At 45.0% G+C, this 17,768-nt stretch overlaps 1 protein-coding gene across 1 annotated transcript in view; it reads right to left on the bottom strand.

Moving 5' to 3' along the window:
* LOC127581976 (tenascin-like) overlaps nt 1–17,768 on the bottom strand; it is a 283,091-nt gene that overhangs the window by 168,658 nt on the left and 96,665 nt on the right. The window contains exon 2 of the mRNA XM_052036811.1: nt 16,212–16,333. The gene's annotated coding sequence lies outside the window, so the exon portion shown is untranslated. The remainder of the gene's footprint in view (nt 1–16,211; nt 16,334–17,768) is intronic.

The following is a 17,768-nucleotide window of genomic DNA, read 5'->3' as shown; positions in this document are numbered from 1 at the left end:
AAGGTGTTCTTGGTGGTCACGGCTGGCGATTAGTATGTCATCTAAGTAAATGAACACGAAGTCCAGGTCTCGGCCTACCGCGTCCATCAGCCGCTGGAAAGTCTGCGCGGCGTTCTTAAGGCCGAGCGGCATTTGAAGGAGCTTGAAGAGGCCAAATGGGGTGATAATCACAGTTTTGGGGACATCATCTGGGTGGACCGGGATTTTGTGGTATCCCCGAACGAGGTCCACCTTGGAGAAGATGCGGGCCCCATGTAGGTTCGCTGTGAAGTCCTGGATGTGAGGGATGGGATAGCGGTCCGGGGTGGTGGCATCATTCAGCCTGCGGTAGTCGCGGCAGGGCCTCCACCCGCCAGTGGCTTTGGGGACCATGTGCAGGGGGGAGGCCCAGGGGCTGTCTGACCTGCGAGTGATCCCCAGCTCCTCCATGGGACGGAACTCTTCCTTTGCCGGGCGGAGCTTGTCTGGAGGTAGTTGTCATGCTCAGGCATGAAGGGGTGGCCCTGTGGTAATGATGTGATGCCGCACCCCTTGTTTGGGCATCGAATTTGTAAACTGAGGTGCCAAAACTGATGGGAACTCAGCTGGGAGCTTGGTGAACTCATTGCCAGACAGGGAAACGGAGTCCAGGCGCGGGGCTGGTAGGCTGTCTTCTCCCAGGGAGTAGGTTTGGAAAGTTCTGGAGTGCACTAACTGCTTCCCTCGCAGGTCGACTAACAGGCTGTGGGCCCGAAGGAAGTGGTCGGGTGACGGCGGCAAGGGCGAAGGTCCAGGTAAAACGGCTGCCGCCGGATTGTGATTGAAGTGTATGAATACCAAAAGTCCGTATCGTTGTGCAGTTTGCGGCATTGAGTACAGGACCTCGCTGCCTGTTACGAGTGTCGCGGCCGGTCGGGGGCAAAATACTGACCTCTGCTCCAGTATCGACGAGGAGACGCCGCCTGGACTGCTTGTCCCAAATGAATAGGAGGCTGTGTCGGTGGCCAGCCGTCGTAGCCATCAGTGGCGGCTGGCCCTGGCGTTTCCCTGAAACTTGCAGGGTGGGCGGCATCGACGGGCCTCTGCGCCCCACCTCTGATGGTGGAAACACAGCTGGTCGCCAGTGTCGTCATCTGTGTTTCTGGGGTGTGGTTGCTCGGTTGCTGGGACTGGTTTAGGTAGGCGTTGGGCCCGCGGCCTGGCGATTTGGCCAACGGACGACCTGCTCTCGCGTTTGGCTTTCCACAGGACATCTGCCTGGGCAGCTACCTCACGTGGGTATCTGAAATCGGCGTTGGCCAACAGCAGGTGAATGTCATCGGGTAGTTGTTCGAGGAAGGCCTGTTCGAACATTAGGCAGGGCTTGTGTCCCTCAGATAATGCCAGCATTTCATTCATTAGGGCGGATGGGGATCTGTCCCCCAGGCTGTCGAGATGAAGCAGGTGGGCGGCGCGCTCGCGATGGGAGAGGCTGAAGGTCTGAATCAGAAGGTCTTTGAAAGCTGGGTACTTATCCTCCTCTGGAGGAGACTGGATGAAGTCTCCGACATGGGCGGCTGTCTCCTGGTCCAGAAAGCTGACCACATGGTAGTACTTTGTGGAGTCAGAGGTGATCTGCTGACGGTGGAATTGCGCTTCGGCCTGGTCGAACCAGACGCTAGGACGAAGTGTCCAAAAGGTGGGCAGCTTGAGTGCCACTGCGTTGGCTGCTGCGTTGTCGTCCATCGTGCGGGTCCAAAATCCGTTTGGACCGTCGGGGTCACCAATGTAGCGGCTGCTACCGCGATGTGAAAACAAGACACTAGTCCATGGGCCGCAGAACAAGAACTGGTTTATTTTCCCGCCTTGCGCGGGCCTTTTAAGAGAGACTGTTCCCACCCACCGAAAACGGAAATGACGTATACGCTACGTCATCAAACCTTTCCCGCGCGCGGGTTCTCCCTGTCGCTCGGGGAAGACGAAGGCCCAATGTCATCTTGGGCCTCGCCGCTCCGCCGACGCGCGACCCGACCACCGAGCCGGTTCGCTTGCTCGGACGGTGAGTTGCTACAAGAATAACTGAAGATTGCTTATTGCATTTTTCCTGCTATTCTTCAATAAGTGACAAAATAATGCAGATCATATTTCAAAAGAAACTACAAACTGCATATACTATAAATCTACAAATTATTTCATATTTTATGATATAGGAGGCCATTCAGCCCATCGAGTCCACACCAGCTCTCGGAGCAGTCCCAACAATCCAATTCAACTAGTGAGTAAATAGGGCATAATTTCCCCCGATGTCATTATGCACAACTGCTTCAATCACCTTTATGTTCATACGATAATCTCAACACTTCCTTTATTTTTGTTGGCAAACTTGGCATTTGCACATCTGTTTCCCATTTACAGGCAATTGTTAGAGATTCAACAGCAGCCTCCAAGGGTAAGTTCAGGAGACTGGGGCTTTTAAGCTTCTTTCTGAAACAAGAGCTCCAATGTAATGAAGGACATTGGCAATGGAGGCACAGGAGATAAAAGGTCAGTGGTGCTGCTTGGATGAGAAATATGACGAAATTATGCCTTTGAAGCAGCATTTTCAATGAGACCTTTGTAATGCATGGGGGGAGAGAGATTAAGATTTGTTGGCCATTAGCGTGCTGTGAGGAATGAAGGTCTGGAGCAGTGAGGAGTGCTGATAGAGGGAGATCAAGCACAGCAGTGCAGATTGGATCTGATGATGACCGCGAGGACAATCTGCTGATACATGTCATGCATTTTCTGAGAGCTCCATTTGGCTCCAATATACTTTATTACTTGAATATATAGTGGCCGATGAACCAGAATGTTGTATTATTAAATTCTGCATCTTTCATAAATCTGAGATTATTGGCAGCCTTTTCAAACTGCCATACAACATATTAAAATTACATTTATGTGATAATGGTTAAATATGTAATTTATTTCTCGAAGTTAACTGATCTCGTACTAGGTCAGTTTATTCTTGAAATGTTCCCAGTACTCTCAAAAATAATCCTCAACATGAGCCTCCTGTCTGTAAAGTAGTATAATTAGCTCATAATATCCCATTTTACTATCAGAGGTCTTCACCTGGTCTAAGAATAGTCCAATGAGAAATAAGTTTGCAGTCCTTAAATTAATCCTTGCGCTGAGACTTCTGGCTAAATTCTTGCAAGGTCATGGAGACACAAGAGGCTGCTGATGCTGGAATCTGGAGCAACACGCAAAATGCTGGAGGAACTCATCGGGTCAGGCAGCATCTGTGGAGGGAAATGGAGAGTTGACCTTTTGGGTCGAGACCCTTCATCTGGACTGAAAGATGGATGAAGGGTCTCGACTCAAAGTGTCGATTGTCCATTTCCCTTCACGGATCCTGCCTAATCTGTTGAGTTCCTCCAGCATCTTGTGTGTGGTTTGCGAGGTTATGTTTAGTTGATTTCTATTGATGAATTGTTTAAGGTTATGTGTCTCAGTTATTTTGTACATCTTTTGGCAGATCCATATTTCACTTGTAGGGTCAATTGTATCAGAGATTATTTATCCACTTGGTATTCTCTATGTTGCTGTTTACTTAGACCAAAACACCATAAGATATAGGAGTAGAATTAGGCCATTTGACCCATCGAGTCTGCTTCACCATTCAATTTCGCTGATTTGTTTTCCAATCCCATTCCCCTGCCTTCTCCCTGTAACCCTTAACCCACTTACCAGTCAAGAATCTATAAATCTCTATCTTAAATACACCCAATGACTTGGCCTCCACAGCCCTCTGTGGCAACAAATTCTACAGAATCACCACCCTCTGGGTGAAGAAATTCCTCCTCATCTCATTTCTAAAGGGGGGTCCCTTTATTCTGAGGCTGTGCTCTCGGATGCTAGACTCTCCCACTGATGGAAACATCTCCACGTCCACTCTATCCAGGCCTTTCAGTATCTGGTAAGTTTCAATGAGATCCCCCCCTCATCCTTCTGAACCCCATCGAGTACAGGCCCAGAGACATCAAATGCTCCTCATACATCAAGCCTTTCATTCCCAGGATCATTCTTGTGAACATCCTCTGGACCCTCTCCAGGGCCAGCACATCCTTCCTTAGATACGGGGCCCAAAATTGCTCACAATATTCCAAATGTGGTCTGACCAATGCCTTACAAAGCCTCAGCAGTACATCCTTGCTTTTATGTTCTAGTTGATTCTACTCAAAGTATTCTTTCACAAAGTGCATAGAATGTCCCCACCTTGGTCACTACAGGCACACTTCAGGCAAACGTTCAGGACAGTAAATTTAAAAAGCATGTGATTTAACCATGCTAAAACAACCCAGAAAATAAGAAATAAATATTGATTCAGAATTTCATGTTTCTCTCCAACTAACTATGGCGAATAGAGTCATTGAACAATTAAATCAGGTTTGAATGTTGGTAGATAGCAAAGCTGCAGATGATGCAGTCACATAGAGTCTGTTGCTGGGGATATCATTTACATTCTGATAATGCAACTACCTCATCACAGACCTCAGGCATAAAGTGTCAGGAAGTGCCAGGAAGGGCAACTTTGTTCAGTGCATCTGTGACATTTAACATCAGATGGTGCAATCTTCTTCAAAATGACAATTAAAAAAAACCTTAACAATCAATGCATCAGTGTGCCAAATTGTGTCATTTTAGCCATGATTACATTTTTATTTTCTCATCTCATAGATCAGAACAATTGCATTTACATGCAATATTATACCAGTTTTTCACTAAGGCATCACTGTACAACATAATCATTCTTTCACAGGAACAATAAGCAGCAGATATTTGACTTATGACTTAATATTCCTCAATTTACTGACAAAGGGTATGATTTTACTATGCTAAAACAACACACAAAAAAATTAAAGCTGTAGCCATTATAGATATTACAACCATGATCGATATTAATATGAAACAATTCCATTATGGTCTCATTGGATTATCTAATCCTTACTAAATAAAAACAATGGAAATTATTAAATTTGATCACGCTTATGTTTTGGTGTTATTTCTCAGATATATTCCTTGCACTCAAGATTTATGTAAGTTCTTATTACCTCGAATTTATCCTGTGATCTGGAAATTTTGCTCAATTGCGCTGTTTTTCCGCAATGCAATTCACCTGAAATACTTAACCAAGGAAAGGATTGCTAACCGATGGGCACAAATAATGTTCAGCTTCTGTGAGATTTTACACCAGTTGAAATGAAGCACCTGGTCAGAAATGTGGCCATATCTCCAGTGAATGAATCACCCTGGGGAGCTCATGTCTTGTGAATTAGTACAATTAACAGAAAGATGCTGGCCAGCCTGCTAGCTATTTCCAGCATTTTCTGTTTTATTTCAGATTTCCAATGTATGTCGTATGTTGTACCTTCAAAAATTAACCTTCTTTTGGGTGGAGGGGACATTTTTAAAGCCACAAAATAATTTTTTATTATTTATATTTAATTTCTTTTTATTATTGTACTAAGGGTAGGTCAACATGATTCTAGTGTTCATAGAGTTACAGAGCTTGGAAACAGGCCCTTCCACCCAACTGGTCCACGCCGAGCCGAGCAAGATGCCCCATCTGAGCTAGTCCCATTTGTCAGTGTTTGGCCCATAACCTTCTAAAGCTTTCCAATCCATGTACCTGTCCAACTGTCTTTTAAACATTGTTATTGTACCTGCCACAACCAGGATCAGAATCAGAATTAGAATCAGGTTTATTATCACTGTCTTACATGACGTGAAATTTGTTGTTTTGTGGCAGCAGTACAGTGCAAAGACATAAAAAACTATAAACTAGAAAATAAATAAATAGTGCAAAAAAAAGAGGAAAAATGAGGTAGTTTTCATGGGTTCATGGACCGTTCAGAAATCTGATGGCAGAGGGGAAGAAGCTGCTCCTGAATCACTGAATGTGGGTCTTCAGGCTCCTGTACTTCCTCTCTGATGGTAGTAACGTGAAGAGGGCATGTCCCGGGTGGCGAGGGGCCTTAATGATGGATGCCGCCTTCTTGAGGCACCACCTTTTGAAGATGTCCTCGATGGCGGGGAGGGTTGTGCCCATGATGGAGCTGGCTGAGTCTCCAACCCTCTGCAGCCTCTTGCGATCCTGCGCATTGGAGCCTCCACATCAGGCTGTGATGTAACCAGTCAGAATGCTCTCCACCGTACATCTATAGCCACTTTCTCTGGCAGCTCATTCCACATACATACCACCCTTTGTGTAAAAAGGTTGCCTCTCAAGTTCCTACTAACTCTTTCCCCTCTCACCCTAAACCTATGCTCTCTAGTTCTTGATTCCCCAAGACTGAGTACATTCACACTATCTACACCCCTCATGACTTTATACACAGCTATAACACTACCTCTCAGTCTCCTACGGTCCAAAGAATAAAATCATAGCCTGGCCAACCTCTCCCTATAATTCAGTCCCTCAAGTCCTGGCAACATCCTTGTAAATTTTTTCTGCACCCTTTCCAGTTTAATAACAGCTTTAAATGATTACTTCTTATGTAGCAATTTTATGTAATTAAATATTATTCAGAATTGGTGAAGTTGGATTAAATACACTTGATTAATATTGATAAATGTATTCCCTTTGTAATAATCAACTTTCAGCAAATTCCCAGTTGAGCATTTGACAACCACTTGAATTGCCAAGGCAGAGTACACTGTGGACCAAATGCTGGTAAATGGGATTATTATAGATAAGTTATCATGGATATAGTGGGCCAAAGGGCCTGTTTCTGTGCTGCCATTTAAAATTCTGACATTTAAAAGACATTTGGACATTTACATGCATAGGAAAGGTTTCAAGGGATATGGGCCAAACACAGGCAAATGGGTCTAGCTCAGTTAGTCAACTTGGTCAGCATGGGTGAGTTGGGCTGAAGGACCCATTTTCCACGTTGTATAACCATGACTGTATGACTCTGTGACCAGAGATCAAACAGAAACCCTTACTGTTTGTTGTTGCTTAGTAACTCAGTCAGAAGTCACGTTAAGGCTCCTTAGACTCCTGAAAGCAGCAGAATAAACATTCTTACCATGATGTGGCTTATGATGTGAAGACAGTCTTTATTCATAGTAACAGATCTAACTGGCAAAACAAATGTGAAATATTTGACAGCATCCTTAAGTTCTCCTCCTCCCCCAGGTGCAATTCACTAATTCTACTGAAACTGAGTAACATCAATTATCACGGGACTTCATCAGATCGAACACAGTCTCCAGCTCCTACCTTTATGTTGTCTGAGCACTGATGAGCTTAGGGGCATGCTCTTAGGCAACAGTTCCTTTTATAGAACATAGAACAGTACAGCACAGAAACAGGCCCTTTGGCCCATGGTGTGCCGAACTAATTAAACTAGTAATTAAATGCCTAACTAAACTAATCCCTTCTGACTACACAATGTCCATATCTCTCCATTTCCTGCACATTCATGATGTTCTTAAATGCCTCTATCACATCTGCCTCCACCAGCACCCCTGGCAGCGCATTCCAGGCACCCACCAGCCTCTGTGTAAAAAAAAACTCTTGCTCCACACATCACCTTTGAACTTACTCCCTCTCACCCTTGAGTATTAAACATTTCGACCCTGGGGGAAAAGATACCGGCTATCTACTCAATCTATGTCTCTCATAATCTTATAAACTTCTATCAGGTCTTCTATCACCTCCTCCGCTCCAGAGAAAATAACCCAAGTTTGTCCAACCTCTCCTTATGGCACATGCCCTCTAATCCAGGCAGCATCCTTGTAAACCTCTTCTGCACCCTCTCCAAAGCTCCACATCCCTCCTGTAATGGGATGACCAGAACTGAATGCAATACTCCAGATGTGGCCTAACCAGAGTTTAATAAAACTGCAATGTAAATTCCTGACTCTTGAACTCAGAGCCTTGACTAATAAAGGCAAGCATGTCATACGCCTTCTTTACCACCCTGTCGACCTGTGCAGTCACTTTCAGGGAGCTATGGACGGACCCCAAGATCCCTCAGTACATCACTGCTGTTAAGGATCCTGCCATTAACTGTGTACTGTCCCTTTACATTTGATCTCCCAAAGTGCGACACCTCACACTTGGCCAGATTAAACTCCATCTGTTATTTCTCTGCCCATATCTGCAACTAATCTATATCCCGCTGTATCCTTTGGCAATCTTCTACACTATCCACAACGCCACCAATCTGTGTATCGTCTGTGAACTTACTAACCCACCCATTAACAATTTTATCCAAATCATTTATACACATCACAAACAGCAGAGGTCCCAGGACGGATCCCTGTGGAATACCACTAGTCACGGACCTCCAGCCAGAATGAGTCCGATCGACCAATATCCTCTGTCTTGGCTGGACAAGCCAATCCTGAATCTAAACAGCCAAGTCACCGTGGATCCCAATGCATCTTAATCTTCTGGATGAGCTTACTATGAGGGACCTTGTCAAACACCTTACTAAAGTCCAGGTAGACAACATCCACAGCTCTACCCTCATCAATCACCTTCGTCACCTCCTTTCACCGGCTGAACTTCAGCTCGGAACAAAGGAGACCTGAACATGACAAATAAACCTTCTGAATGTGCTTGCTATTTAAAGCAGTTGGGAGTGCGAAACCTGTGAGCTTGGGGTCTGACAAAGGCAGGACCTCCTTACCACGTCTCACCTCTTGTCTGGCTGATGGATGAGAGGAAATGACAGAGGCAGGAGCCTACACCCAGGGGGATGGTCTCCAACAAACAAGGGGGAGAGGTGGAGGTAAAGAAGTGGGGACTGTGTCCAGAACTGGGAGGCAAGTCTCAGGCCTGGGATTTGGAAGACTGGGGGCGGAGCAGCTGAGCGATTGGAGCAGGGTTGAAGGTTTGTGAAAGTCTGCCTTAGGGACTGCAAAAGCAAAGCCTCTTTAAGGCAGTATGGAGAAGAAGGACACCACATGCACCTTACTGCTGCAGCCTTTGGGCAATGACGACACTCACCTCCCCTGCACTGCTGAGTTTCCCACCCCTGAGTTACCGTCACTGCTACAGTCAATTTTAAAGTAAGGCTCCCACCCCTACTGCACTCCCAATGTCAGTATGTAAATTAAGGGTCCTGTCTCTCTGTATCCACTTCTGTTAGAAAAGCAGCAGGTGAGTGGAGGGTTCCTGGAGTCACATTCATTGGATTTAATTTCCTAATCTTCCTACTGCTTTTATGCTAATTTTGGGAACAAATATTAACATGCTAACATTATCAGCCAAAGGCACAGACGGGGTGACAATTACCAATATAATAGATGTTAAACTAAGACGGCCACACATTTGCCAATGAAGTTCAGTTGTCCATTTAAAGCTTTACTTCAGTCTGAAAACTACCTTTGTCAGCAGCAGGCCTTTGAGTATTTCAGTCTGAATCTGATTATGGCAGGAGTCAGAGTTTGAAGGGACTGAGTTTAAAGGCACCTTCAATCATTATTAAAAATAAAATTGAAGCTCCCTATTAACACAGACCAGTGTATGACATGCAACTTTGCTCACAAGAAAATAGGAGGCCACTTGGCCCCTCAAACCTGCCCCACCATTCAGTGTGATCATGGCTGATCTGCTCCAGGCCTTATTTCCTCTTCTGTGCCAGTTCCTCACAGCCCTTAATTCCCCATCTTTTTTCAAAAATGTGTCTACCCGCGGCCCCTTTAAATATTTCCAGTGATCTAGCCTCCGCAGTCCTCTGAGGGAGGGAATTCAAGAAGTTCAACAGCCGCTACAAGAAGAAATACCCTTGCATCTCAGTTTTAAATGACGACACTCTTATCTTGTAACCCTGTCCCCTTTTTCGAGACTCTACCGCTCATGGAGGCATCTCGATGTCTACCTTGCCATGCTCCTTCAAGATCACCCCTCATTCCTTCTAAAAGCCAAAGAATACAGATCTAATTGTTTTAGTTGTTCACGATAGGACGACAATTTCATCTAAAGAATTAGCCCGGTGATTTTTTTCTGGATTGCCTCCAATGCTAGTGTATTCTTTTATAAATAAGGGATCAAACTGCATGCAACGTTCCAGGTGTGACCTCCTGGCAGTTGTCAGGTGTGGATGTGCTGATTACTTTCAGCTAAACCAATTGAGGGGGTGGGAATAAACTGCACTCACGTGAAACCGAATGGCATCATCAGTCAGAAAATGAGTCTCCCTCGTTTGGGCATTTGGTTTGCTTCCAGCAGTGGTTGATGAATTGGTGGACTTGCTGCTAGCTGTAAGGGTTCGGGTGAATGTAGTCTGAGAAATCTAAAAGCAGTTGTTTCATGTATGCAAGTCTGCTCAACAAAACCATGCGTTAGTTGGCGCCAATGGTGTTGGACTGCCGTTTTCATCCAGAAGTACGGTGATGGATGGTGTGGGGAATGGAGTCATCTACTGTAGTTGAGTGTGTTGCAGAGAGGTTGAGATTAAGGCTGGTCGTTGGAATGAAGAAAAGGAAATTTAATATCTGGTGTGAGATCCACGGAATTTGCAGTAAATGTTTCTTTTCACCTCACTGAACTCAGTGAAAGTGAATGACTTTTTTTTCAAAAACATAGTCGATTAACGAGGAACAAGTCCTCAAGTGATCTTATATGGTGGATTTGCAACAGAGAAATGAATGTGAGATTTGCCACTTATTGGACTAAAAGACCATCAATAAATCACAGAGTCACATGCAAGCAAATGGAAGGTGCCAGGTGAGGTGAATGGATACTGAATTTAGTCAGAGCAATCATGGGCACAAGAGTCCTTTTGCTGTCTCTTCAATCATCCATTGTGAAAATCCTTTATATGCAGGCACAATAAAAAAAAACTGCCTTATTGTCTTCAGTCACCAGGCCTGCACCAAGCCTTCTAAAATGCCAAGTTCTGAAATAATTTAGATGCGTATCACTTGGCTGCAGGGATCTGCTACCCAGTTATGAACATTCCAGCAAAAGTTCAGATTTGGCCACGAAGTAAACTGCGAGACATCTCGTTTGCCCAAAGAGTGAGTTCAACAATTTCTACATTAAGTCATAAAAACAATAATTGCATGCCACTATTTAATCTAAAACAATACGTGGCAAATGTTCACATTCTTTTCACATCATTGAAGAAATCTTTGGCACTGAACAACACAATAACTTTAGACAGGACTTGGTGGTGGGGCAAAGGTGGGTAGGAGGTTTAGAGGGGATCTGGTGGGGAGGGTGGGGGGGTGTTCACAGCAGATGGTTGGAGTCTGGAACATGCTGCCTGAGGGGGTGACAGAGGTAGGTGCTCTCACAAGTACCTTGATAAGCATTTAAATCGACCGCTGGGGAAGAGCGTCCCTCGAACCAGAAGCACAATGTGACAATTATTCTGTTCGCCGTCTGAAGGGACACTCTGCTCACATTGGTAACCTGACTGGGCAACTTCAGAATTGACTGTAAGCCAGTCCAATGCCTCCCAAAGTTCACAGAGTGTTCGAACAATAACAGTTAAGAGTTTGTGCCAGTATTTTGCTGCTGAGATAGCTTGTCAGTGGTGCCTTAGCAGGGATACTACTGACTGCAGTCTGGTACTGGAGATGCTGTTTTGGAGAACTCAAGGCCAGAGGCCAAGATGCACCAACTTGCAAGGGGTGTACTCCCAGAGAAATACCCAGAACTCTCTCACACACATGAGTTTTCCAAGGTTGTTGTTACTAAGGTGGATGTTGTTCCTCTGGAAGACCTTTGTTGATGCTCTGGTGCCCCGACTGTTCTCCCTGTGGAGGTCAAAGTAACATCGACTCTGAACATGAGTTAGAGTGGACATTGTGGATGGTGTGCAGAGGTAGCTGGTGTGCAGATCACCGTGACATAGCCTGAGAGACCTTGCCCCAGTGATTCTCATTTCCAGAGGAGACAGCAGTAGCCATCTCCTGCAAGAACCTTCTGATGGTGATCCTGGGAGTCCCCTGGCCCCTGCTGGTGCTTGAACCTCCCACTAGGCATAAATCACAGCTTCATAGAGAGATACAGCACGGAAACAGGCCCTTCAGCCCACCAAGTCCATGCTGACCATCAACCATCCATTCAACCAGAGCATCACGGAAACCAGCCTCTCCTTCTTTGTCTTTACTTCTCGCTGCCTTGGCGAAGCAGCCAGCATAATCAAAGACCCCTTCTCTCCTCTCCCATCAGGCAGAAGATACAGGAGCCTGAGGGTACATACCACCAGGCTTAAGGACAGCTTCTATCCCACAATCATAAGACTATTGAATAGTTCCCTTATACAATGAGATGGACTCTGACCTCACGATCTATCTTGTTGTGACCTTGCAACTTATTGCACTGGACTTTCTCTGTAGCTGTGACACTTTACTCTGTACTGTTATTGTTTTTACCTGTATTACCTCAATGCACTCTGTACGAAGTCAATGTATGTGCACTGTGTAAGGAATTGACCTGTACGATCGGTATGCAAGACAATATGGTACAAGTGACAATAATAAACCAATACCAATACCAATACCAATGCACTATTCCTACATTGATCTTATTCTCCACACATTCCCATCAACTCCCCCCAGATTCTACCCTCCTGGCCCATTAACCTACCAACCAGCATGTCTTTAGGATTTCATTGAGCTGGACTCAATGAATCTATGAGCTCTTGCCTCTCCTCTGCAGCTTTGGTCTCCTCCATGGCAGCCGTGACATCTGTTGCTGCTGTCTGGACACCAGGGTAGTGTGACTTTAAGAACTAGGACCCTAATTGCTGGTAGCTGAGGGTCATCAGCTGCACTGAACTCAATGAGGTCCCATTTCAAAGCTTGTTTTTGTGATGGAGACCACCTTCGCTCTGCTTCCTCAGTCACTTTGACCAATTTCTCAATAGTCTGAGTGGGACCCAATCTGACATGGCTTCAGCACACCAATAAAAGGTGAAATCTAACTGGTACGAAACATTCCCCCATTGAGGCCACTGCTTAAGAAGGGAGGCAGATCCCAATAATCTCATTGGACCATGATCAACATAATTAGGGAGGACTTTTTCCAGCTGATCTCCTTCCAGGCTGCTCAAAATGCCAACTAAAATAAAATAGATGTCTCCCCCTGGTAAACTTACCTGTCCACTTGTTGAGTGGGCAAGACCTGAATTGTTCTGATGCAGATATAGAGCAGTCTGGATATGCCTGATCTAATCTGGTTTAGTTCGTGCAGGTCAGAATAGTGACGAAGGGAGGCTGGAGGAAGGGGTTCAGTATGTGAGTCTGGTTGGGGTGGGGGTGGGGGTGGAGGGTGAATTTTGTCATCAGGCCAAGCCAAGAGTTGTGGCAAAGATGGACCATTAGAGAGCTAGATTTCATGGAAGATGTATTGGCAGGGTTAACTGACGCAACTCGATAGTGTTTACCGGATTCAGTCCTGCTCAATGTTTGTTAACCTCGAGGCCCATCCTGGCCATTGGTGGAGTGTGGTGTTGATGAGAGAATCCTTGCTGGGCTTGGATATTTGTGGGCTTGGAGGAGGACTCTTGGCTCCTCTGGCTCCAATTCAAGCCGATGGTTCAGACAGCCTTCTCGGTAGACTGGAAACTGACCTTGCTTTTCCATCCACAAAACAGGTTTCCAATCAATTCTGTCTTCGAACCTCCCTACCAAGTTAGGCAAGGCTTGAGAGCTGGAGCCAGGGAAGAAGGTCATCACACTAAATGGGGGCGAGACTTCCTGCTGACCGTGCACTTGGAGGTTTCCTGCTGACTTCAGCTGTTTGGAAAGACTGATGGAATTTATTCACAATTCCAAATCTCAGACTGCTGATATTAGATGCTATCAGTGTTAACACAACCAGGAAAATAGCAGAAGGCCTAGTTACAACAGGACAAATTTTCCGACTGGAATATATTTTGCTGCCAAGCATTGACAATAATGAGAAGGCACATGTTTACAGAGGGCATGGGGTGGTTGCTAACGCTAAGGAAATCCTTACTGTGAGTTTAGAAATATGGTTCCCAGATGTTATGTTGTTCTCAGTAACCTCGCTTTGTGGTCTCTTGATTTGCTATACAAATTAGGAGAAAGATTAGACCACTGGGTCCCTCAAACCTATACTACCATTGAATAGGATCATGGTTTTTCTGATTGTAACCACCACCCCCCTCCCCTCCCGAGTAACATTTCAATCCCTTCCTTCCTTCTGTCTTAAATACTATATTTAAAAACACTGGTTCCACTGAGGAAGAGAGTTCCAAAGACTGAGAGAAAGAAATTTACTTGACCTCTGTCTTAAATGGGTAACCTCCTGTTTAAATAGTGACTCTTATTTCAAGACTCTCGCACAGGAGAACATATTGTCTCCATGAACACCGTGTCAAGATCCCTCAACATCTTCCACGTTTCAATCAAGTCACTTCTCCCTCCTCTGAACTCCTGTGGGTACAAGCTGACTGTCCGGTATTTCCTCAGAAGAAGGTATCCTTCCAGAAAGTCTGCTGTGAATTACTTGTGATGGAGTTACATCCTTTCTTAAATAAGGAGACCAATACCACATGTACTACTCCAGGTGTGCTCACACCACAGCCCTAAATAATGGAAACCTCTCGACTTTTGTCCTCAATTCCCCTTGCAATAAACAAAAACATTCTGTTCGTTTTACTAGTTACTCCTTGTACCTGCTCACCAGCATTTTGTGAATCAGAACATGGTCAGCAAGATACCCCTGCGGTGCCTCTGTGATGATAAAGCAAGGCGTTTGATAAGGTACCCCATGTGAGGCTTATGGAGAAGGTGAGGAGACATGGGATCCAAGGGGACATTGCAGTGTGGATCCAGAACTGGCTGGCACACAGAAAGCAAAGAGTGGTTGTTGAAGGTTCGTATTCTGCATAGAGGTCGGTGGCCAGTGGTGTACCTCAGGGATCTGTACTGGGACCCTTACTCTTTGTGATTTTTATAAACAACCTGGATGAGGAAGGGGAGGGGTGGGTTAGTAAGTTTGCGGATGACACGAAGGTTAGGGGTGTTGTGCATAGTTTGGAGGGTTGTCAGAGGTTGCGGAGGATGCAGAGTTGGGCTGAGAAGTGGCAGATGCAGTTCAACCCAGATAAGTGTGAAGTGGTTCATTTTGGTAGGTCAAATATGTTGGCGGAATATAGTCTTAATGGTAGGACTCTTGGCAGTGAGGAGGATCAGAGGGATCTTGGGGTCTGAGTCCATAGGACACTCAAAGCGGCTGCGCAGGTTGACTCTGTGGTTAAGAAGGCATATGGTGTATTGGCCTTCATCAATCGGGGAATTGAATTTAGGAGCCGAGAGGTATTGTTGCAGCTATATAGGTCCCTGGTCAGACCCCACTTGGAGTACTGTGCTCAGTTCTGGTTGCCTCACTACAGGAAAGATGTGGAAGCCATAGAGAGGGTGCAGAGGAGATTTACAAGGATGCTGCCTGGGATGCGGAGCATGCCTTATGAAAGCAGGCTGAGGGAACTCGGCCTTTCCTCCTTGGAGAGATGGAGGATGAGGGGGGACCTGATAGAGGTGTATAAGATGATGAGAAGTATTGATTGGGTAGATAGTCAGAGGCTTTTCCCCAGGGCTGAATTGGTGGCCGTAAGGTGCTGGGGAGTAGATAAAGAGGAGAGGTCAGGGGTAAGTTTTTTACTCAGAGAGTGGTGAGTGTGTGGAATGGGCTGCCGGCAACAGTGGTGGAGGCTGATACGATAGGGTCTTTCAAGAGACTGTTAGATCGGTATATGGAACTGAGTAAAATAGAGGGCTATGGGTAAGCCTAGTAATTTCTAGGGTTCAGCACAGCTTTGTGGGCTGAAGGGCCTGAATTGTACTGTAGTTTTTCTATGTTTCTATCTATGTTTCTATGATTCTTGGAAGCTTTCTTTCCAAACCTTATGCAGAGAACTCTCAGATATATACAGGCACCCAAAGTACAGTTGCCTATGCCTATGTTGTGCTTAATGAATACTTCAATGGAATCCACTACTTCATTAAACAACTAATGCCCTACGATGACTCTGTACCTGATTTATCAGGAAACACCCTGGAACATAGTTTTATGGCTGGAATACTGATGAGACAATAAGGCATTTTAAATGAATAATTTTGTGATGATGGTCATGAGTAAGCTAATCGTTAAGAGAGTGGAAAATTTTTGTGATGCAGTTAATGACGTTGCTGGAATAGACTGTGTGTTTATAATTTCAAACCCATAGTATCTTCAGGAATGTTAAACAGATAAAACCGATGCTGCTCACCTGCTGCTGCCTTATATCCACATCCCATGGGAAAGACACATTCAGCTTGAGTCAGAGGAATGCAGTGGGAATGATGAATAAAAACAGAAAATGCTGGAAACGCTCAGCAGGTTGGGCAGCTTCTGTGGAGAGAGAAACCGAGTTAATGCCGCAGGTCAAATACCTTTCATCAGACTTGGAAAAGTGAGAAAATAAGTTAGTTTTAGGTTGCAGAAAGGGTGGGGGACAGATGCAAAAGTGTTATCGTTAACAGTCTCACCCTATCAGAGATATTCCCTCCCTCAACCACTCTGCAAGTTAAGATAACTTGTTTTATCTCTGGCGAGGGGTCTTTGACTTGCCTGAAGATTTAACTCTGCTTCTTTTTCCTCAGATGCTGCTTGACTTGTTGAGTCATTACCGCATTTACTGTTTTTATTTCAGATTTACAGCATCTTCAGGATTTTGGTATTTAAGGAATGAAGGTCTCTTCCTTTCCCAACATTATACCTTGAGTGGGAAAAATGGGATCTTAAAGTCCCTGCTGAATCTGACTTCCTATGTTTGTTCAATTTAACAACATATTTCCAACTTACACACGGGCGCTGGTAATTCTTAAATTACTTTAAATTCTTAAAGGAGCCGTGAGGTATTGTTGCAGCTATATAGGTCCCTGGTCAGACCCCACTTGGAGTACTGTGCTCGGTTCTGATCGCCTCACTAGAGGAAAGATGTGGAAGCCATAGAGAGGGTGCAGAGGAGATTTACAAGGATGCTGCCTGGAATGCGGAGCATGCCTTATGAAAGCAGGTTGAGGGAACTTGGCCTTTTCTCCTTGGAGAGACGGAGGATGAGGGGGGGCCTGATAGAGGTGTATAAGATGACGAGAGGTATTGATAGGGTAGATAGTCAGATGCTTTTCCCCAGGGCTGAATTGATAGCCACAAGAGGACCTAGGTTTAAGGTGCTGTGGAGTAGATATAGAGGAGATGTCAGGGGTAAGTTTTTTACTCAGAGAGTGTTGAATGCGTGGAATGGGCTGCTGGAAACGTTGGTGGAGGCTGATACGATAGGGTCTTTCAAGAGACTGTTAGATCGGTACATGGAGCTGAGTAAAATAGAGGGCTATGGGTAAGCCTAGTAATTTCTAGGGTAGGGACATGTTCGGCACAGCTCTGTGGGCCGAAGGGCCTGAATTGTGCTGTAATTGTTCTATGTTCTATGTTCTACTACACTTGCTGAATTTAACTAAATTAAAAAAGTGGAAAGACTGAAACCTTCAAACATTTAGGTTTAACAAATTCCAAATAACATGGAAGAATTTAAGTGGACACAAATTTTGCTTATTTCCATTCAGCTGCCTGGTAAATCCAAGATGACATTAGGCAGATCACTTTAAAGCTACAAAGTGCAAACATGGACTAATATGGTGCAGAAAAATACACAAATGGATTGCTGAGTTCAGACCCAGATAATGTACCAGATGCATAAAGTGCTTAGTCAAGACAGGTTGTGAATAGGAAATAATTGAGAATTTGTGGTATAGACTTCCTCTTTTTCACCACAGAACCAAGACAC

This window comes from Pristis pectinata, chromosome 23, assembly GCF_009764475.1.
Source record: "Pristis pectinata isolate sPriPec2 chromosome 23, sPriPec2.1.pri, whole genome shotgun sequence".
Lineage (NCBI taxonomy): Eukaryota > Metazoa > Chordata > Chondrichthyes > Rhinopristiformes > Pristidae > Pristis > Pristis pectinata.
Note: the sequence above shows the minus strand (reverse complement) of the source record. Positions and strands in the feature narration are given on the sequence as shown.